Source organism: Lepidochelys kempii, chromosome 12 (genome assembly GCF_965140265.1).
Source record: "Lepidochelys kempii isolate rLepKem1 chromosome 12, rLepKem1.hap2, whole genome shotgun sequence".
Taxonomy (NCBI): domain Eukaryota; kingdom Metazoa; phylum Chordata; order Testudines; family Cheloniidae; genus Lepidochelys; species Lepidochelys kempii.
In genome coordinates, this window is record NC_133267.1 from 38,023,736 (window position 1) to 38,047,104 (window position 23,369).

Sequence of the window (23,369 nt, forward strand, 5' to 3'; positions counted from 1 at the left end):
GATTGAGGGACGTGATCCTTCCCCTCTATTCGACACTGGTGAGGCCTCATCTGGAGTACTGTGTCCAGTTCTGGGCCCTACACTACAAGAAGGATGTGGGAAAATTGGAAAGCGTCCAGCGGAGGGCAACAAAAATGATTAGGGGACTGGAACACATGACTTATGAGGAGAGGCTGAGGGAACTGGGGATGTTTAGTCTACGGAAGAGAAGAATGAGGGAGGATTTGATAGCTGCTTTCAACTACCTGAAAGGGGGTTCTAAAGAGGATGGCTCTAGACTGTTCTCAGTGGTAGCAGATGACAGAACAAGGAGTAATGGTCTCATGTTGCAGAGGGAGAGATTTAGGTTGGATATTAGGAAAAACTTTTTCACTAGGAGGGTGGTGAAACACTTGAATGCGTTACCTAGGGAGGTGGTGGAATCTCCTTCCTTAGAAGTTTTTAAGGTCAGGCTTGACAAAGCCCTGGCTGGGATGATTTAATTGGGGATCGGCCCTGCTTTGAGCAGGGGGTTGGACTAGATGACCTCCTGAGGTCCCTTCCAACCCTGATATTCTATGATTCTATGGCTAAAGGGATACATCAAGGAACTAAGAATGCCATACTTAAAGGATGGGGGACTCTATCCTGGGAATAGTGACTCTGAAAGTGATTGGAGGGCCGTGATGGATTATCAGCTGAATAAGGACTCCCAGTATGATGCTGTGGCATAGGTGCTGGAAGTAGGGGTGCTGCTGCACCACCTGGCTTGAAGTAGTAATAACAATCCAAATACATGGTTTCTGCCTTCAGCACGCCAACTATAAAAATTGTTCTAGAACTAACTACACTGTGGCCAAAAGAGCTAATGTGATCCTGGAATTCACAAGTGGGAATTTCAAGGAGTAGAGAGGCTATTTTACCTCTGTGTTTGGAACTGGTACGACAGCAGCTGGAATCCTGTGTCCAGTTCTGGTGCCCACAACTCAAGAAGGATGATGATAAACTGGAGAGGGGTCAGAGATGAGTCATGAAAATGATTAGAGGGTTAGAAAACCAACCTTAGAGTGGTAGACTCAGAGCTCCATCTATTTAGCTTAACAAAGAGAAGGTTAAGGGTCGACTTGATTGCAGTCTATAAGTATTTACATGGGATACAAATATTTAATAATGGGCTCTTCAATCTGGCAGAGAAAGGTCTATCATGATCCAATGGCTGGAAGTTGAAGCTAGACAAATTCAGACTGGAAATAAGACGTACATTTTTAATGGTGTTGTGGCAGGGCAGGAGTAAAGCCCCTTGAATGCCCTGCCAAAATGCTGGCTAAACCCTGCTTTCTGGTAGGAAAGCCAGGTGCAGGGGCCCAGGCAGCCAGCAGAGAGCCCAGCTGCAGGCCCTAATGAGGGATGGCTCACAGCAATGACTTGAGCTAAGTAGCAGCAGCTGGGCTGAGGAAGGGAAGGGCTGTAAAAGCCCTGGAGAAAGCTTCATCAGGAGGCTAGCCTGGGAGGGGGATAGGAGGCTTACAGCTCTTTCTCCTCACCAAAGGCGAGGAGCCTTGTGGGCCAGGAGACCCTGGGAAGGGTCTGAAGGGGGATAGCTGTTGGGGGAATTAAAGGGACTACACGGTTGCTCTGTAAATAAAGACACAAGGGTGAAGCACCAAAGAAGGCATTGGGACTCTTTATTTGGCCGGCCAACACAGGGCACAGGCACGAGGAGGTGGAAGCCTGTGCGGAACCTGTGACAGGTGTAAGTAACTAACCATTGGAACAACAAGCGTGGTGGAGTCTCCATCGCTGACAATTTTCAAAGCAAGATGGGATGTTTTTCTAAAAGCTCGGCTCTAGGAATTATTTTGGGCCTGTGTTATACAGGAGGTCAGACTAGATGATCATAATGGTTCATTCTGGCTTTGGAATCTATAAATATGGTGATACTCCGTACATTGAAAACTGCATGACACTGAGCAGTAAATAATAGCTCCTTTATGCTCTATTGCTAGTACTGAAATGTTAAAGTTGCCCATTAGTTTAGGGTTCTTGCACGACAAGCCAGGCGTTCAAAGAAACTGGCATGTGCAAAAGTAGCCAAATCTTGCCTTCCCTTTTTTGTTGGGTTCATTCACTGGCTCAGCTGGAGACCTCTCTAGAGGGTTTGCACAAACAGAGCTGATGCCTGGTGCAATAAGTGGGATTATCAGGCTATTTACCTCCATGATCTCTTTACAACATGAAATGTTTGATGGGTTTGGGCACCAAAGCCGCAGGAATTGAGTTAAATTTTTTTGTCAGCCTTCCACTTGGTTCAACACCTTTTCCCAGTGGCCTGTTTCTCTCCTGTGACTGGTTTTAATTAATGTCCTCTTCCCCATGATGTGAATGGTCTTGGTCAAATTGCTGCCTTCAGATTGCTTCCATTGCCCCTCTCTCGCTAAATGCTCCCCCAAGATTTGCATGGAGTAATAGGGAGAATTTGTTCCAGTGTGGCTGGCTGGGTCATGCCTGCCTGAGTTTTCGTTTGCTTGGCATGATTTCTTGCAGCTGATTCTCTAGTCCTAAATTCTCCTACCAGTGTATTTGATGGTGCAGAATGCTGTAGGATTTGACTGTTTCTATAGCACCTTAGAGATGTGAAATGCTACAGAAGAGCTATGGACTACGCTGGCATTTATCACCTGATTCTATACAGGTCAGAACCCTGTAATCTTACTCGGGTCCGATGACATAAAAATGATGGGGAAAAAACCCTACAAATATTAGTTTTGCTTTTAAAATGAATTTATTTTTGTTGCACTAATGCCCCTCTTTCGCTGACAGACTGTGATTCAGTGTGACCCGAAAGTAAGAAAAGATCCACCTCCAGTGTTTTGAATTTCAAAGTCCCTGCATCTTGGGCCATTGAGTGTTTAAAGACAATTCGGGAACTAACAAAAGCTGCTGCACTTTTCTGCTTTTCATAGAGGTTTTCCCTACAGGAATTTAATCCAGATATCATGCACAGAAATATCCAAAGGCTACTTATACCTATGTACAGGAGAGTAAAATTTTGCACTTTCCCTTCAAAGATCCAATACCATGTTAAAGCCAAAACACACCCGCTGTCTGTAGAGAGTATAGAATATGCATGTGTTACATTACATGCACGAAAAACTCTTACAATCTGCTTTCCTCGCCTCTCTATGTGCCTGAGCAGTGCTTGACCTCGAAGCTCTTCACCCTGAGAACAACCAGTTGGGAAATACCCTACCGAATTTTATAGAAATCTGTCCACTTCCTCTGTTTTTTTAACTCTCATAGAATTGAATAGAGAATCCTTGCTGTCCAGTTCTATAGGATGGTCCCTATACAGAGGATCTCATCTTCTATTAATTTCTATAGAACCCTACTAAGTTTCTACAAATCCCTGTTAAATTTGGTTGGTCTCATTCATGATTGTGTGCTGCCTTAGTGTTGGTGGGGCATTAACTAATGAAACAGGGTAGCAGAGTAGGCTGACTAGAAACGTTTCTGTTGTAGAAAGTTTCTGTGCACAATCACTGGTTGTGGTGATAAAGGAAGTGATGGCTTCTCAACAGGTGTGGCATTAAGGATAAAAGTCCAGGGAGTTAAGGCTGGGGGAGGGGGAATTGAAGGGGGCTCAAATGCAGAGACACTGATTTAGAGTCCCTGAAGTCTCTTCGCTAAGGGCTCAATCTTGCAAGGCACAGATCACCTCTAGGGAGGGGTTGCTTTACTCTCACCTCTCGTTGATCTCAAATGAATTTATGGGTGCTCAGCAGCTCCCAGGAGAAACTCCCCATTTTGCAGGACTGGGGCCAAAGAAGGCCCAGTAGTCATTTGTCAACTTTGCCCACCCATAAATACCCCTCTGATTCGTGATGAATTAGAGAGGAAAAATTCATTCTATAACCATTGCCTCACCAGTGTATGTTACCTTATCTTATCCAGGGTATTCTGCTTCTAAGCAGAGCAGGTTGAAATATGTGAATACATTTTTTTGCAGAAGATTTGGGTATAACTTTCACTCTGCAGTTTTCAAAACGGAATGCATTTTTGTTTTTTTTAAATGCTGAGTTTTGCAAACAAATTCTCTCCCAGTGTTTTGGGGTTTGTTTTTTTGCCTTTTGGTATTTTTCCCTTTCACCCCATTTTGCCACTGAAAAAGGGGGAAAGTAAAACAGGGGAAAATCAAAAATCACTAATAGTCCACAATATTATAAGATTTTTTTTTGTATTTGTCCTTTTTTTAAGCCTTTGGGATTGCAATATCATGTGAAATCACTTTTTTGAAAATAAGTATAATTTGCAACCTAACTTTCACACCAGTAGCCCAATGTATTTAATGTTGTCAGATCAATCTCTCCATCTTTCTTTTTCTCTCTTTCTTTCTCTTTCGCTATCAGAAAACCTTCCAATGCCAGATGAAAGAGAAGCAAGTTTTTTCATTTCTTGTTAGATACATAATTAATGACATACTCTCAAAGTGGGAACATTTAGATCAGTTGGCTTTACCTTAAGTAAACTCTGACTGGAGTAAAAACACCCGTATAGTTGGGAAGAGTATAGTTGTGATTCCTTCTCCTAATGAAGCTACTGTGGGTCCTGCCACTGGGAGTCTGGTAATTAATTACAGTTACATAATTTACAGTTTAGTCAGTGTGAATGCATTCATTGTTTTTCAAAAGACCCATGTGTATATCTATCTATGTCTGTGTATACAAAAAAGTTCAAAATAATGCTTTATCACTTCTTTAAACACTTTGGGCTAGATTCATAAAGTACTTAAGCATTGCAATGCTTAACTTTTAGGTGCCGTACTGCCGAATGGAATTCACAACCTGGAGTTAGGTGCCCAGGCTCCCTGTATAATGCACAGGGAGAGTTAGGCATCCAAAATGGGATTAACAGAAGCCAGCATATTGAGCAGGGAACTAGCCAGTTGGAAATGCCCAGGAAGGGGTGGAGTCTAAGCCCCACCCGTCAAAGGGGAAGTTGATAATGAATAAAAATCAGATGTTAGAAACTGTAGAAAATTGATAAGGGAAGTGAAGGCACACAAGAAGAAATCTATGGCCTGTGGAGATAAACTCCTTATTTTCCTTAAGTTATATTTGGAACAAAAAGAATCTTGACAATTGCATCGATCCATTACTAGACAGAAATGGTTGAATTATCAATAATGGTGCAGAAAAGAGAGAGGTGTTCAATAGATATTTCTGTTGTGTATTGGGGAAAAACAGATCATCTTGTCCCAGCATATGGTGATGGTTACACTCTTTTCATTCCTCTAGTATCTCAGGAGGATGTTAAACAGAAGCTACTTTCAAGTTAGACATTTTTAAATCAGCAGGTCCAGATAACTTGCCTCCAAGAGTTTTCAAAGAGCTCTCCACGGAGCTTGTTGGACCATTAATGTTGCTTTTCAATAAGTCTTGGAGCACTGGGGAAGTTTCAGAAAACTGGATGAAAGCTAATGTGCTAATTTAGAAAAGGGTAAATGGGATTGCCCAGGCTATCATAGGCCAGTCAGTCTGACATGAGTGCAAGGCAGGAAAATGGCGCAGATGATATTGGTCTCAATTAGTGAAGAATTAAAGGAGGGTAATGTAATTAATGCAAATCAATATGGGTTTATGTAAAATAGATCCTGTCAAACTTACTTGATTTTTTTAAAAGATTACCAACTTGGTCAATAAAGGTAATAGTGTTGACAAAATATACTTAAATTTCTGCAAGGCATTTGACTTCGTACCACACGATATTTTGATTAAAAAACTAAAATGATATAAAATTATGTGGCACACATTAAATGGATTAAAAACTGGCTAGCTGGGCTCAAAATGTAACTGTAAATGAGGATTCATAGTTGAGGGGAGTTTTTCTAGTGGGGTCCTGCAGGAATTGGTTCTAAGCCCTATGCTCATAAACATTTTATCAATGACCTGGAAGAAAACATAAAATCATCACGGAAGAAGTTTGCAGATGACATAGAAATTGAGGGAGCGGTAAATAATGAAGAGGGCAGGTCACTGATTCAGAGTGATCTAGATCCCTTTGTAAACTGGGCACAAACAAAAGATATGCATTTTAAAATGGCTAAATGTAAATATGTACATGAAGGAACAAAGAATGTTGGCCATGCTTAGAGGATGGGGGCCTCTATCCTAGGAAGCAGGGACTCTGAAAATGATTTGAGGGTCGTGGTGGAAAATCAGCTGAACAAGTGCTCCCAGTACAATGGGATGGCCAAAAAAGCTAATGAGATCCTGGGATTCATAACCTGGAATTTCGAGGAGGAGGAGTAGAGAGGCTGTTTTACCTCTGTAATTGGGACTTGTGCATTGGTAAAACCCCTGATGTGGACTTGGAAGGTGCATGTAGAGAGCTCTGTGTTACCTTGTGCCTGCCTGCCCTGAGGCTAGGTGGGGACAGCATTGTCAGTTCCTTATTTACAGATTACCCAGGGCTAACCACATTCACCCATATCCTTAAAAAAGAGCAGAGGGCTAGATTGGGTGTTGCCCTGGGTTCGCATCAGTTTGATGGTGTCAGAATCTGGTCCGGAGTCTCTTAATTGGACAGCTATTTGTTCTGCTCCGAGCTGCCTCCCCCTTTACTGGTATTTCCAAAGGCTGGCCTGCTCTCTCCCTTGTGGCAGAGGTTTTCTTGCGGACACGCATTCGCACTAAGCAGATGATGATGAATTTGTTTCTACTTAAGAATTTTTTGTTTCAGTTGACACAACGGCGTACGCACCTTCCAAAGGGAGTTATTAGCTGGCTGTGGGATTTAAATGAAAATGACTTCTAAATGCACGGTTAATCAGAGACAGCTGTTACCAACAGCACCAATGGCCTCACCTCTTTAGCATCAGATTAAAAATCATTAATAATAATCAGGGGAAATCCATGGAGGAAGCCGGCAAATTTCCGCCTTGCCAAACGCTTGCACCAGCTGATCTTGATGGCTTGGGGGGACGGTGGACACCAGTGAGCTATCCCCAGTGACCGGGGCTTGTGAGTTGCAGCCAGGAGCGGGTTTGACTGAGCACACATGGATCTCGCATTCTTCAGGCACTATAAAAAGGAGCGTGAAATGAACAATCTTTGGAAAATGCTAACAGGGATGGAAGTGCAGAGCTAAGCGCTTGGCTTTGGGTTTTTTTCCCCTCCTTACAGAGTGATCTGGATTTCAACAACACAACTGGCAAGTGAGCAAATGCTCTCCCTCTCTCTCAATTCCCTCTGCTTTTTATATTAACCTCCGTCAACTTGTCCAAGTTTGTGAGTAGAACAAAAGCTTTTTTCGTGTAAAGTTATGTGCTCGTTTCCAAATACTCTCTGGGGTCCCTCTGCAGATGCCCTTGCTCCACACACAACATCTCTCACCCGCAGGCTTAAATGGGAACTCCATGCACCAGTCGAGGTCAAGCGTGTGGCGCAGTCATTGCATCCATCCAAGGTTCCCCTCGATCTGATGCTCTCCAAGGAGGCATCTGCTCAGGGCTTGTCCTCACATGGAGTTGTTCCTGAATAACTCCATCGGTGGCAGTCTTATTCCAGAACAAGAGTGCCTTTGAAAATGGATTAAACTAAACAGGCTCAAGGCTCTCTTGTTCCGGAATAAGGGTGTCCACACATGGAGTTATTCAGGAACAGCTATTGCACTTGAAAGTCACAGCTGACCTTAATCGTTGTTAGCTTTCAAGAGTAAACAGAGTGAATGGAGGTGTCTGTAAGGTTTTCTTCGGAAGATGGGATGCTGCTGAGCACCTGACTGTTGGATTCAGTTTGCAAAACAAATTCATTTTATCCAGGTGGCAGCAGTGTATATTGACGAGGAAAGATAGTTTTGTGGTCTCTGCCACAAACTCCCTGAGTGATCTTGGGCAAGTGGCTGAGGGCCAGATGTTTCAAGGTGGTGAAGCGCCTGACTCCCATAGAAATCAATTGGAGCACCATGCCTACATACCTGCTAAACATCTGGCTGTGAGGGCCTGATCCAAAGCCTATTCAAGTCAAAGCGAGCCTCTCCACTGACTACAATTGGCTTTAGACCAGGCCCTCAGTATTTCAGTGCCATCCATAAAATGGGAAGAACAGTACTTTTCTGCACTCCTTCTGTCGTATCAGTTTTAACTAAAGCTCTTTGGGCAGGTACTGCCTCTCGCTACATGTCTGTAAATCCCATGACCTGGATCTCGGTCTGGGCCTCTAGGCCCCACACAAATACAAATAATGATTGAGTGTGTCCTAGCCTGGGGAGATTGCCTTTAGATTCCTGACCCAGACTTTGTGATTACCAAAGAGAGCGAGCCTCAGAGGTCTGATATGGAGCTAGTGCAGGCTCTGTTGATGCCCATACAGTGCAGATGTGATTAGTGAAGCTCAGAGGTATGGCTCGTACTGGTGAGCCTCCGTGCGTTGATTTAAGGTCCTCCCTGTAACCAGAGACTCAACAGCACCCTCTTGTCTTTCCTGAGTTCCCAGAAGCACTGAGAACGTACAGCTTCTACTCTGTGCTCCAGGAAATCAGGCCATAACTTCGAATAGTGCAAGGAACTAAGACCAGATCCTAAAAGGTCCCCTAACTGTGGTTGAAATTGAAGGGAGTTAAGTGCCTACATACCTGTGAGGATCTGAGCCCTAGAGACCAAATGAGTCATTCTCTATCATGTGGAACTAGCTAACACCGCATTCCTTCCCCATTCCGCAGATACCCCCAGCTTCGTTCACTTACCTTGAGCTGAACACATACTGCAGGTGTAGGCTACCAGTTGTGACTCTCCCACATTGTCTGTTTCCCAGACTCCTCTAGCCGGGAGGAATGCAGCTTTGCGCCTAGTTAGCCCAGGGGAAAGAGATGCCGATAATTAGCCCTTCAGCTGCCAAATAATGCTATTATGCAAAACACAGACCTCGTACCATGAACTTCTGCTTAGGAATATCCCTCCCCACAGCTTTAATACGTCATGAATAATATAAAGGAACAGAGCTATTAAACAGCCTCTAGGTGAATTAACAATTCCCATCTCTCTCAATGACATTCCTCCAGGGAGCGAAGTTGCACTTTGTAAATGGCAGTTGCACGGTAGGATCCCATCAAAGAAGCTTGCAAACATTCAGTCCAGAACAGATAGTCCTTTTTTTTTTTGGTGACAAAGACTTCACCTGAAGCGTGTCGCCCTTGAGTGCCCAGATGCTGTCTCTCTCCAGCAGACGTCTGGCAATAAGGTTGTTACCTCTCCAGTCCCATTTCTAATTTGTCCCAGCAGGCAAATGGGAAAAGGCAGGAGGCCATCTGGATCAGCAGCTTTGCAGGCAGCACAATCTGCAGAGCAGAGTGTCTCGAGCAGATGTCTGAACCTGGAAGCAGCATCTGCAGGGATCCTGCTTCCACCGAAGCCAGGGTCGGTCTGCAGAGAACAGACTATTCCTGCGATAGACATGCCCCATGTGTTAGATGTATTTGCACAGATGCTCAACAGAGGGAGCAGGAAGCCAGGTTTCCCACCAGCCCCAGGGGAAATGACAGCCCCACCAGTTATGCTGTGGTAGGGCCAAGTACAGGAGAAGTGATAATGCCAGCTGTTGTTACACATCTCAAAGTGGGTGTGGCGGGTCAGGGGCATGTCCGTAGCCTCACCCTCATTCTGCACAAGCTGATGTTCCAGGTCTTGCCCCAGGAGCGGAGTCCACGCTGCTCTTGCAGGCACTGCCCAAGCTGCGTACAGGCAGATAAAACACCAAGCAAACCTCGGTCCAACCCAGCGAGAGCTCTGCCTAGTTTCAACCCACATTCACTAAGATTTGGAACCCAACCTGGTGAGAGTTGGTCAGGATTCTGCCAGGAACCTCTTGGAGAAAACTTGGCTGGGGCTGCTTAGCAGAACTTGCCTGAATCTGGGATGGACGAAGCGCCCTTTGGGCTGCATATCCGGAGGCAGCCTGTCCCAGAGTCTAGAGCTAACACTCACCCTCTCTGTAGCTTTGGTGTGACTACACCTACCCGATTCAGCTCTCACCACAGCCCTGATCAAAACCTCTCTGTCATGAGCTGCATCTAGGGTGACCAGATATCAACTGTGAAAAATCGGGGGGGGGGGTAATAGGCACCTATATAAGCCCTGAATATCGGGACTCTCCCTATCAAATCAGGACATCTGGTCACCCTAGCCGCATCACAGGCTTTGGGCGTCAAGCTGCTATACACTGATAAAGCTCTTTGCTCCAAGCTGCGGAGTCACTACTCAGCTGTTGACCCTCTTCCCCTGCATTTTGGGGTGAAACAAAGACATCCTTATTTTTGCCTTCCCCTTGGTTCTGCCTCTCTCCCTATTAACTCCTGGCAAAAAACCCCCCAGCCCCGGGCGATCGTGTGCTGGCTAAAGGCGGTGCATGTCGATGTCTGTGCTCGGCTGCTTCTGCCATCTGGAACTGTATGTGTCTCTCTCTTTCTGTCTCCTTCCCAACTAAGCTGAAAACACGTCTGTCCTTCTTTGCCCAGGCTTGTAATTTCTCTCTTCCTCTGCTACTATTTGGCTTCACTTGGTCACTGAAATTTAGGCCCACATGGTCTCTGCTGTTCTAGGAATTACAGCCCAGAAAGTCAAAGGGTGTTTAGGTGCCTAACTTCAATTGAGCCTCACTACTCTGAGGGGCTGGACCTACAACCCGGGAACTATTAACGTGGTGCTACCCACAGATCTCAGGCCACTCAGAGTTTGGGAAGCGTATTTACCCCCATCTTACAAATGAGGAAGGTGAGTCACACAGAGCTGACGGGACCTGCCCGAGGTCACACAGGCTGTCAGTGGTAGAGTCCAGAGTTCAAATCTTTGGATGCCGAATCCCGTCCTAGCCCTGGGACGCCAAATTCGTTCATGCAGGCAAACATTTGGAGGTTCTTTTGTAGCTATAACTCTTTAAAGCAAATTGCCAGGTACTATCTCGTTTCTGGGGATGCAGAGCTGCCCAGTTGTCCAATGTGGCTCATGCTTCCAGAGTAGGGTCCTGAGAAAGGGTGAGTTCCTGCAGCATGCTCTGTTCACAGGGAAAAAGAGGCAGGAGCTCTCCAAATTGCTGCCCCCTCCTCCCCCCCCCCGGCCATCCCAACCCATTCATTTGCCTTCTGGCCCATGATGATTTTGCTGGTTTCGCTCTACAGCTGATGCACCCCTGCAAGGCACCGATCCAAACGTGCCTTCTGTTTTCAAATCTGATGGAGGCAGAACCTAGTGCCTGGCGGGCTGCAGCCTGCTGCTGCAGCCCATCGCAATCTCCCAGTAGGCAGGAAAATATTTAGCTCCCAAAGCAGAGAAACAGAAGGCAGTTTACTGCACATAGCCCTGACCTGTCATCCGTTTCCGAGATACAGATTTCCACGGTGGCTCCAGAACAGTCATAGATGCCTGGATTTTAAAGCTAGAAGGGACCATTATGACTCTTTGATCTGACCTCCCGCCCGACACACCAGAGATGGTCACACACAGATTCCTGCATCAAGCCCATTTCATGTGGACATTCTTTAGCAAGACATTCGCTCTGGGTTTAATGATTTTAAGGGGCAGAGAATCCACCCTATCCCTGGTAACCGACCCGCCTCTTGGAAAGCGGCTCGAGGTGCACAGTGTCTTGTACGGTAGTGCCTCAAGCTGGATAGTTATGGCTCCAAGCACCATACCAGCTGCATACTTCCCAACCCACATGTCCTTGTGGGACCCATGGAGACTCGAGGAACAGAGATGAAGTGACTGGTCTGAAGTCACACAGGGCATCTGTGGCAGCACCAGGAATTGAACCCAAATCTCTGCCTAAGGCATTGACCCAAAGCCCCTCCTTCAAATGCTTGGAGATTTTTCTCCTCCTTGAGGGGGGCAAGGGAAATCACCTTTCATTTTCTCTCTCACCTCCCCCATTCAATCTCTTCCTTGGAAGCCTCCCCCAGGTCTTTAAACAGCCGGAAGATCATGCCCAAATAAACATTTCTTTAAATGCATGGGTGCCTACTCTGTGGGTGCACCGGGGCTCAAGCACCCACCCCCAAAAATAGGGGTGCTCACCACCCTCAGGGCCGGATGAATCTTTTGTGGGTCCGGGTGGCTGGACTGTGGCCCTGCTCTGCCCACGCGCCGCCTTTTCTCCCTGAGGCCCCACCCCTGCTCAGCCTCTTCCCCTCATGGCTGCATCTGCGCTCCGTCCCGAGACCCAGCCCAGCCTCGAGGACCCCCGCTTTATCCTGAGGCCCTGCCCCCACTCAGCCTTGAGGCCTCGCCAACCGCTTGCCCGGGAGAATCAGGGTAGGAGAGGAGCACCCGCCGGCCAAAACGGAAAGTCAGTGCCTGTGTTTAAATGTTTCCAGCATTCTGGGGCCCAGTCCTATGGGGGCTTCTTCCCTTCCTGCTCAGGTTGCAGGGGAAAGAGGCAGCCTGGCCTTGTCTCTCTGCAACCTTGCAAATAAAAAAAAAAATACCCCCCCTTCCAAACCAGGTGCCTGGAGCATTGAGTGATTCTTGAAGCCAACGGTGAAGACAGTAACTGCCTCGAGAGCTGCTTCTAAGCAAAGTCCTCTGAGTAGCTGTGTAGACTGGAGCTCTATCGTTGCTCTAACAGGTTACTGGTAAAAATCCTACCTTTGGCTGCAAATGCACTTTGCTGATTGCCAAGGTCAATGCAATCTTTTAAAGATTAAAATCTTCAACGAGCCACTCACTGTCCCTGCCAACATCAATGCACTTTGCTGAGTGTCACCCCTGGAAGGTTTTCGCTGCTGGTAGGGTAATGGGGAAATGCTCCCCCATATAGCCCTGGGGGCAGTCGCACACTGAACAGTCCGCAAACAGTTTGCTGCCTGAGTGCAGCTTGGAGCTCTGCGCAGAGGAAAGAACTGAATGCAGCCATCTCTCCATTTGTGTTTACCATATGATGTCTCTAGCAATTCATCAGTCTGCACAGTATGAATGGAAACCTATTAACTAGCCTTGCAATCAGCTTTGGCCCAGATCTCTCAAGATCTAGGCCTTTGTGGGAATCACAGATGGTAAAGCTAAGAAAGATGCTAAAGGGATCATGTGGTCCCTCTTCCCAGGGACTAGTATGGGATTGTTCCCTATGGGATGCTTTCTAGTGCTTAGTCCAGTCTACTTTTTGAAATCCCAAGCGATGGGGCTTCAACAAAGCCCCTTGGGAGATCATTTCACCGTCAGGGCACTGGCAAAGGAAATATGCACGTATACGATTAGTCCTTGTGCTTCTATCTCCATGAGTTTGAGCTGAGCCTGAAATAAAATGGAGATAACTTCCTGTAGAACTGCCATTGGTCTAGGCTGGGATTTTGACAGTCTGAGTGCAGCTTGAAAGGTATGGAGGCTGTGATTACACTTGGCTGCTTATCTTGGCTATCAGAACTGCCTGGGTGTGGAAGTCTCCAGAGGGATGACTCTCATGTCACTTCAGCATTTCTGCTTCTCGCCTGAACTGAGACTTGCAAAATAATGAGGTGGGGGAGGAAGCAAACTGTGTGTGATCTCTTATTCTGGGAGAGCGGTAGAACTTTGCCTTTGCTGCTTGTGAGTTCGCAGATGACACTAAGCTGCGGGGAGAGGTAGATATGCTGGATAGGAATAGGGATAGGGTCCAGAGTGACCTAGACAAATTGGAGGATTGGGCCAAAGGAAATCTGATGAGGTTCAACAAGGACAAGTGCAGAGTCCTGCACTTAGGACGGAAGAATCCCATGCACCGCTACAGGTTGGAGACCGACTGGCTAAGCAGCAGTTCTGCAGAAAAGGATCTAGGGATTACAGTGGATGAGAAGCTGGATTTGAGTCAGCAGTGTGCCCTTCTTGCCAAGAAGGCCAATGGCATATTGGGCTGCATTAGTAGGAGCATTGCCAGCAGATCGAGCGCAGTGATTGTTCCCCTCTATTTGGCACTGGTGAGGCCACACCTGGAGTATTGCATCCAGTTTTCGTCCCCGCACTACAGAAGGGATGTGGACAAACTGGAGAGAGTCCAGCAGAGGGCAATGAAAATGATCAGGGGGCTGGGGTGCATGACTTACGAGGAGAGGCTGAAGGAACGGGGCTTGTTTAGTCTGCAGAAGAGAAGAGTGAGGGGGGATTTGATAGCAGCCTTCAGCTATCTGACGGGGAATTCCAAAGAGGCTGGAGCTTGGCTGTTCTCAGTGGTGGCAGATGACAGAACAAGGAGCAATGGTCTCAAGTTGCAGTGGGGGAGGTCTAGGTTGGATATTAGGAAACACTATTTCACTAGGAGGGTGGTGAAGCACTGGAATGCGTTACCTAGGGAGGTGGTGGAATCTCCATCCTTAGAAGTTTTTAAGGCCCGGCTTGACAAAGCCCTGGTTGGGATGATTTAGTTGGTGTTGGTCCTGCTTTGAGCAGGGGGTTGGACTAGATGACCTCCTGAGGTCTCTTCCAACCCTAATCATCTATGATTCTATGAGTTATGTCCCTATCCCTCACTCACGCCGATAACTCTTCTACAGCATTGCACCAGCCGCATACCCAGGATATTACAGAATTGTCCCCTAGACGGCTCTTCCCTTGTCCTGCGTGAAAACAGCTTCAAGTGCACACCTCCTCTTTGCCTGCTGCTCAGGTGGAAGGAGACTTTGGGGAAGAGGATGTGTGTTCTAGTCCTGTCCTCACTGTGAAATTTAACTGATAATCCGAGATAGCTTAATGGCTGCTCTCCTTCCTATATTAAACCCAGCAGGGCTGCATCTGCCGTGACACTCAGAATGGGGAAGCAAGGGCTAAAGGTGGAGAGAATGGCAGGACAGGGGCTGTGAAGGGACAGAATTAGGGAGGCCATCCCAGGTTCTCCTCCCCACTCCAGCAACCATCTTTTTCTACGCTCTCTCTCTCACTTGCAGTCCATGACTGCCTCCAGTACTCTAGTCCCCACACAGGCTTTCCCAGAGCCCCCAGTTCCTTGCAAGCCCCCTGGCTTTCTGAGGCGTGCGACGTGTGGAACACCTCTGTCTCACCACCAATTAAATGTCACCGATGAAGTGCAGAGAACTTAGCACCTGGGAGCCAGGTGTGACTTTAACGGCCATGCAAACGCCGAATCCCTACCCCATCCCCAACAGTCCTGGACTTAGCGCCTGGTCATCAAAACTTACAACACAGCATAAACCTCAACTTCTTCCTAAATCTCTGGAGATTGTTTCCCTCCAGGACCATGCAGGCCCACAGAGCTGTTCTCACCCCTTTCTCTATTGTGGTTGGAGCTAATTGGAGCCATCTGGCAACATGAGCCACGACTAGTTACCCTGTTCCTTAGTGCAGGGGTTAGCACTTGGGCCCAGGCTGACTCCACAGTAGAGTGCAGCGGTTCTCAACACAGAGATCTTCCGGGGGGTACATCAGCTCATCCAGTTATTTGCCTGATTGTACAACAGGCTACATAAAAAGCAGTAGTGAAATGAATACACATTTCATAGGGACAATGCCTTGTTTATACTGCTCTATATACTATACACTGAAATGTAAGTACGATATTTATATTCCAATTGTTTCATTTTATCATTATAGGGTAAAAATGAGAAAGTGAGCAATTTTTCAGTACTAGCGTGCTGTGACACCTGTATTTTTATGGCTGATTTTGTACGCAAGTCGTTTTTTAAGTGAGGTGAAACTGGGGGTGCGCAAGACAAATCAGACTCCTGCAAGAGGTACAGTAATCTGGAAAGATTGAGAACCACTGCTACGAAGGGTGGTCTGTTACCGCCCCTTATTCCCTGTGTGTAATCTTCATGGCTAGTCACCAGCTCGCTGTTCAGTGAGGCTTGCGCAATTAATTAATTTGATATAAGAATGCAATCATGGGCAGTGGGTATTTCAGCCTCCCCTGCCCACGCTCTGCCCTGAGGCCCCCTCCTGCCTCCCACTCTTCCCCCGTGGCCCCAGCCCAGGGTGGGTCCTCTTCCCCGAACCAGGTGGTGGCACTCTGGGGCTGGGGGCACTCCAGCAGGGTGGTTGGTGGGCTGGGCTGGCTGGCGAGCCAGGACTTGGGTCAGCTGTGGCGGGGCTCCTCTGGCCATGGTGGGGGGCTTGGGCGTCCGGTGGAGGAGGGGCGGGGCCGGGGGCTAGCCTCCCCAAACAGGCAGTTTACACGCCGCCGATGAATGCAATGGGCTGGTTTGCGTTGGGTCTCCCTGTCTGCAGAAAACTTGCTAACTTTTTTCCCCTGTGTGCCAGTTGCTCTGTCTGCTGTGGGGAACCACGGTCTGGCTTGGGAGACTTTCCAACAGTCAGAGAACAGGGATGTCTCTGTTGGGGTCTCCCATGGCTTGCAAAGAGCGAGGGGTGAAGATGGGCATCGACTGGGTTCTGAGTGGCTGGATATAAGTGAGGTTGAGCATGCCCTCCCTGCACGGGGGTTAGCGTTTGGCTTTTGCCTTGCAGACAGTACAGTGGGCTGAACACAGGAAAGACAAGGGGGTGGTTTAGGGCTAAAGCATAGAGCAAGGGGTCAAGAGACTTGGATTCTGCTCCCAGCTCTGCTGCAGGCACTGTGTGACCTTGGGTGAGTCAGTTAGGGTCCTATTTTCTTGAAGTAGCTTCTAACTTTTGGTGCCCCTTAGGGCACGCAGGGCCTGATTCTTTCAGAGGTGCTGAGAACCCACTGAATTCCTTTTGAGATGCTGGATGCGTAAGACCTCTCCAAATCATGTGCTAGTTTCTGAAGTTGGGTGCCTCAGAAATTAAAGACCCCCAAATTAGAGGCCACATGGGGCCTTAAGGTCCCTGCACTTCAATTTCCCCAAATGAAAAATGAGATCTGGAGAATGAATTAGTGTTTGTAAAACACCCTGAAGGTCCCACAACAGAAGGGGTTTTATAGTTATTAGAGCTGCAATTAGGCAACATGTGCAGATAAACTTTTGAACTAGCACCTCGGTTTCATGCAAATGTCCCTTAGTAACAAGGGCTCTGATTTTCTATGGAAGCCAAATGAGTTAGGTGCCCAATGCCCACTGTAATTCAGTGGGAATTGTGTGCCCATTTCTCTTAAGCTCTTTGGAAAACCACAGCCAAAATACCCTGGCAGAACCATCTCTAAATGGAATTCTGGTGAAGTCTGCAATGGCACTTTGATCCGGAGGCGATGGGCCTGTTGGAAAGGCCTGAATAGAGAGTCTCAGTCCAGTTCCCCAACAGCCAGTTAATCACAAAACTAGCCACTCCAGCTGGCAAGGAGCGGCCCCAGCAGAGTAGCTAAGGATTGATTGACCACTGGCAGACAGCGGTGTTCTCTCTCAGAGAGGTGTTTGCTCCAGCCAAATGCTGAGGCATGTTGATGGAGCAGGCTTATGCATGCCAACTAGCTCCTGATCCCTCATGTTTGCAGGTGTGGCCGATGGGGGAACTCATACTGGTGCTGCACCTGTTCTTTGGAGCTGGCAGTCTCCTTGGCTGCTGGTCTGGCTCCTTTCACCAACGCTTATCTCCATATGGAAAAAGTGTGCTTTAAAAACGTTCCATTGGTGGCTTTCTACAAGCAGGGCAACTTCCTCCCTTGTTTCTCTGGGGAGTTGTTTCGTGCTTGGTGGACCAGGGACCAGGGTGCCTTATGTTTTGGCCTCTACAGGGTCTCTGCCTGGATGTCTGGTCCCTCCTGGGGCATAGGCCATGCTGAGCACTTGCTATTGCTCAGCTGGGAGAATTGTAAAGGAAGAATTAAGCATTTAAGCAAACAAAACCTGGAAGCTCTGATGGCCTTTGGTCAGAGGAGACACCCTATTGTGGCAGGACACCATGTTTTCGGAGTCCTGGTTGCTTTGCCTGGCTGAAAGATCCTCTAGCACATCTTGGATTTTAGGATAAACTCCTCCTAGCTGGGCATTGAATCTATTTATGTCGAGGGAAGCGATGCTGATTCAGGGCAAACCAGCAAAAGTTTTTTTTTTATTTAAAAACTGGCAATTCTTACGTGCAGCGGGGCAGAGAGTGCTTCAGACATCTCTTCTCTCCTTAGCCCGAACACCCGCTTCCCTTCTGGTCATAGGGTGGCCTGTTCAGCGCACGCCTGTGGACGAGCTGGGAAGGAGCGGGGATGGATTATAACAGAGGTGGGTCCAGGCTGAAAAATCAGGATTTTTGAGCTGCCAAAAGTGCAGGAGCTTTGGTTTGCGTCCCTTCCTTGGGCCCTTAGGACATCTTGTCCTCCCAAGAATGACTGTGGTGCAGCCCCAGATGAGGTTGAATCACCAGCTGAACAACTGTAATTTCGGCTGGGGTTATGGTTTACAGAGAAAGCACCAAGGAGAGAAATCCAGGCCATGCTAGGCCAATTTATCTAATCCCATTGCCCAAGCGGGGGAGCAGTATTGGTGGTCAGTTGTTAGCTTATTCTCCAGTGCCAAGGGTGGAAGATAGATCTACACCTTGAGGACTCCACTGGCTACCCTTGTTACTTGTGTGTGTGACTGGGCTTGCTCCAGGGTTCTTATGACTCTGACCCCTCTCAAGTGACTGAGGTTTGAAAATTAATGATCGGTCTTCAAATACTTGAAAGGCTGCCATAGAAAAGCTGGAGAAAAGTTGTTCTCTTTTGCCACAGAGGACAGGACAAGAGGCAATGCATTCTAACTCCAGCAGAGCAGATTCAGATTTAAATCTCAGGAAAAACTTCCTAATGGTAAGAACAGAAGGACAGTGGAACAGATGCCTCGGGAAGTCATGGAGGCTCCTTAACTGGAGGCTTTCAAAAAGAGGCTGGATTGCCATCTGTCTGGGATGGTTTAGACACAACAAATCCTGTGTCTTGGCAGGGGGTTAGATTAGCTGACCCTTGCGGCCCCTTCTAACCATATGGCTCTATGATTCAGTCTCTTATTACAATGGGTATCTGGGTGGTGGTAGAGTGTTAGGATGGTACTTTTCAGTGGATGAGGTGAAAAGGGCAGGAGTAGACAGCTCAAGGTTGTGTAAGTGGCATGTGTCTGTGTGTCTATGGAGGTGGGGCGGGGGGCTGCCATATTGAATCTGTGCTTCTTCAGGTCAGCATGGCCCAATGGGAAGGGTGCTGGACTGGGAATCTGGAAACCTGGTTTCTAATCTTGTCTTGGTTCTGATTAAGGGCAAGTCACACCCTTCTCTGTGTCTCAGTTTCCCCATCTCTAAAATGGCGATAATGCTACTGACCTTTCTTTGCAAAGTGCTTTGAGATCCACAGCCCCAAAGTGCTGTCCATCAGCAAAGCGTTGTTAATCGTGGTCAGTCCATCCCACCGTTATTTCACCCCTGTACCGAAGGCCAGCCAGCGTGAGAGCCAACAAAAATGAGGCTGCAGCACAGTCACAGACCCAGGGCCTCTGGGAGTCGGGAGGGCAGACGGCCGGGCAGCCTGACAAATGGAGAGAGTTGCATCCCTGTTTTGGCTGCTGTCATTTTGTAGCACCAAAAAGCTGCTCAATGTGTATAGCTTGGCCCTGCTGCAAGCGTAATCTGCAAGCGCTGATGGGTTTAATGGTCCCAGCATGACATGTGAAAGGGGACAAACTGGAAATGAATGTTAATTCTTTACTATCCACCTCTTCGAAAGCACTACATGAATGCCAGAACTAACGAGTCAGCCCTGCCTGCGTCCCATGCCCCCTTAATTGCCTCACTGCGTGCAAACCGAGCTAGTTTCTGTCAGTGAAAGACATTTTGTGCTATCTGCAAAGCATTTTTTAAACCAAGAGGCATGCAAGATAAGAACAGCAAAATATCATCCCTTCCAAGTGCTGTGAAGAAGGAGAGGGGGCTGTGGGTGGGGAAGCAGGGCTGTCTCCCATGCCCAGGGATTGCCAAGTATGTCCTGACTAAACACAGCAAACAACTAGTAAAGGGGAACTGTAGGGCTCTGAGGAATTGGATGCAAAGCCCTTCACCTCTGGATGACTGGATCGCACCCGTCCCCAGTTTGGTAGTGGTCAAGAGATGTCACTATCTGATAAACAAGATGCTGTTTGTGTCTACGGAGCAGGGGTGGCCAAACGGTGGCTCGTGAGCCACGTGCGGCTCTTTTACCATTAAAGTGTGGCTCGTTGAGCCCCCAACATGCCCCCCCCACCTACCAGACTGGGTTGGGAGCTCAGGACCTCTGACTTGCAGCAGCGTGGTGGGGTCTCAGGGCTTCTCCCCAGTGGGGATGCGGGGGGTCTCAGGGCTTCAGGCATGCATTGGCTCTCGAACATCTGAAGATTGTCGCATGCGGATTGGAGGGTCAGTATGTTTGGCCACCCCTGCTTTGTGGTATGGTGCTGGGTGCATTTATAAACACAGTGTTAGATCCTGGAGAGGTCTGTTTTCTGGTTTATGTGAAATTAGTCTGCTGGCCTCAGCCTAGTTCGTACAGGGCAAGTGTCCATTTCACAAAACCCAGCCGGAACTATTAGCACTATTTGGGATCTTTGTTGAAAGCCTCAGCAAACTGGCCAAGGAACATCTGAACGTTGGAGGCTGAACTTTTCATTCATCCTTAGTGGGTTTCTTTCCCCCCCACCCCGGGCTAGAGACGGGCTGGAGTGACAGAGTTTGGATAAGATTCCATTTCCCCAGACTGGGGGATGATTAGATTCCGTGTGGGGATGCAGGTCCAGGGTTGTATGTAGGGAAATGGGCCCTGCATTTGCCCGGGTTGTATCTGCTGGCTCCTCAGAAAGTATCCCAGGCTGTCAATACAGCCTTGTTCACCAGCGCTATATTCACTTAGATTTCTTAAAGGAGACATCTGCTCAGAAAGCTCATGAGCATAAATTTTCTCAGGGGACATCCTGTCTCCAACCAGCCTGAAAATACGCTGAGAATAACTCTTGGGATAAAGTGAGCTGTACCTCACGAAAGCTTACGCTCAAATACATTTGTTAGTCTCTAAGGTGCCACAAGTCCTCCTTTTCTTTTTGCGAATACAGACTAACACAGCTGCTACTCTGAAATATAACAATGAGGGTATCCCAGGAGCTTTTGTCCTCCTATCCCTCCCCACCTTCCATTGCCCCCGTTGCTGTTCCTTGTAGCTAAACTTAGGGCTCTGGCGGCCAGAGTGTCTCTGAAGAGGAGGGCAGTGGGCGACCCGAGGAGGAATTCTGGTTGTTGCAGACAGAGACATGCATGCTGGAGAAGCATCTTCATTGGAGAAGCCGCAGTGTTCACTCCCCTTTGTTGCAGGCCAGCTTCACTGATTGGGAAGGAGGTGTTGGGGTCACGACTCCACCCTCATCCTGCCCTCTCCCTATCTGCTTATAAGCAGCTAGCACCCCTGGAGGCATTAGCAGAGAGGAGTCAGCTTGTGGCATGCGGGTGCAAGAAACTAGGGGAAGCTCCCTGGTTCTTTTTACACTGTCCTTGGGCCATTAGATTGTAAACAATTGTGGGCAGAGACCTGCTATTTCAATGGGTCTGCACAGAACCAGGCTCCCTGGCAGCACTTAGGAAATAATAAATGGCAAAGCACTGCGTATGCTAGTTAGAAATCTTTGCTGTGCATTGAAGATCTCCCTGCTTCTCCCTGCCACCCCAGCACACAGCAGAGCCTTTCCTTCCCCTCCCATTCCCTCCTAGATCTGTCTCTCTTGGAAATCTGTCTCTGATCCTGTGCAGAGACGGCCCCCCACTGGAGTCTTTTATCTGATCCTTCCTGAACGCTGGATAAAATGGAGCCTGGATCAGAGCCGTTGCTGAGTTTGCTCTTTTTTTGCAAAACCACAACCTGACTGATGAAGTTTTGCAACCTCCAGACATCTCCCAGCTGGATGTAGCTAGTTCCTGGGGCCTGTACCTTGCCCATTCCTGCAGCTGTCTCTCAAACCAATTGCAACAGAGCCATCCCAGCTCATCACCTGCATAGGTTGCAGGGGGACAAGAGCTTAATGATGTGACCTGGTCCCTTGTATGAAGACAACACCCGGCAGGCCGAATTCCTGAATGCCCTGTGACTACTTCTCACCAGCTACGTTGGTGCAAAGGGGTTGCAAAGAAGCCACACAGGGCTCCCATGGGATAACCCTGGCAGAGTTCCTGGTGCAGGAGTTGGAGCAGACATAGCCTGAGCGTCCCTATGTTCCAGCTTCTGTAAGGCACAGCTGCAGGGTTGGCCTCATGACGATAAGGGAAGCGCAAGCTGCCTCTCCTTTGTTTCTGTACCAGATTCTGCACCACAAATTGGGCCCAGAGTATGGATTCAGACCTGCTTTTTACCCACCTGGTGCCTAGCAAGTTTTCCACCATCCTCTCCATGCCTTGCTGCAGTGTCCATTTGGTTTGTTCTTTAGAGTCAGTAGCTGGTGGCTGTTGGTGTTAATATCCTGCCAAAGACAGATGGATAAACAAGCCTTTGAGAGCTCTGTGTGTGTTGTCATCACACCCACTGAAGTCAAGGCGTCGGCGATAAACACTGCAGCCTGGCAGAGGAAGAGTCTCCCCTGTCCTATGCACCGTACACATGGGTCTGATTATAAATGTGCTTGCCTGGGTGTTGTGGCTTGGAGAGTGTAACATGCCCCACGCAGACAACCACAGGCTGGAGGAACTGCCTCTGCTGGCAGGTCTGAGGTGCAAAGAGAGGGTGTGTGTGTGGGGAAGATAATCCGTTCCATCAAGCAGAAATTGTGAAGGGGAAGGGGGGAAGATCATAGGGCTGTTTTATTTTAATTTCAACATGGCATCAAAAAACTGTCCCAGGCCCAGCGGTTTGTTCGCAGCTTATCATCATCCCTTTCCTGTCACGTCCTGTAAACAGGCCAAACAGGGAACCAGATGTTGGACAGGGAGTGCTGTGAATGAAACCAGCGAGCCATTCTGCTTTCTCTTTTCAGACTGGATCTGTGTTAGCTAAACTCCCTGGGCCTGACTCCCCATTGACCTGCACTTTGTGCAGTCATTTACACTAGTGCAAAGGATGTGAAAGTGGGTGTAAAATCGGGGGGGGGGGGGGAATCAGTCTCAGCTGATGGCGTTTGAGGGGAGGGAGAGACACTGGTTACGTTTTCAGCCTGGCAGATCAGACTGTTTGGAAGGTGATGGTCCACAGAGCAGGCAGGGAGAATGGGAAGCTGCTTTTTCAAAGAGATTGGACAGTAATGCAAAGCAGGAGGGATGTTTCTGGTGATGACATTTATTTTTACTGGCAAAGACTGTACCACTGACAGCTCTCTACAGCGGTGCTGCTCCGAGTTTCCCACGTGGACAACTGCTATGATATTCTTCTTGCGTGTGTTCTGCTGGAGGCACGTAACCTGTGCGTGGGTGGGAAAGGTTTCGGATTTGCCAAACTTGAGTCGACAAACAGTTCATCTGATCTTGTATCTTTGCCCAGCAACAGCCACTGTAATAGGATTCAGGTGAAGGTGTAACATCCAAATCTTATTAC

At 48.0% G+C, this 23,369-nt stretch overlaps 1 protein-coding gene and 1 long non-coding RNA gene across 5 annotated transcripts in view; one reads left to right on the forward strand and one right to left on the reverse strand.

Annotated features, from left to right (window-relative positions):
- The window catches only part of ZNF469 (zinc finger protein 469), a 408,895-nt gene that overhangs the window by 20,932 nt on the left and 364,594 nt on the right, over window positions 1-23,369 (forward strand). The window lies entirely within an intron of this gene.
- Window positions 569-22,453, reverse strand: LOC140896407 (uncharacterized). 4 transcript variants are annotated; one of them, XR_012154543.1, is made up of 3 exons: window positions 22,203-22,453; window positions 8,722-8,822; window positions 569-7,058 (listed from the first exon to the last, which is right to left on the reverse strand). It is a non-coding gene; the product is annotated as an uncharacterized lncRNA (long non-coding RNA). The 4 variants fall into 4 exon arrangements; XR_012154541.1 differs by lacking the exon at window positions 22,203-22,453 and adding an exon at window positions 9,804-10,079; XR_012154544.1 differs by lacking the exon at window positions 22,203-22,453 and adding an exon at window positions 9,628-9,797.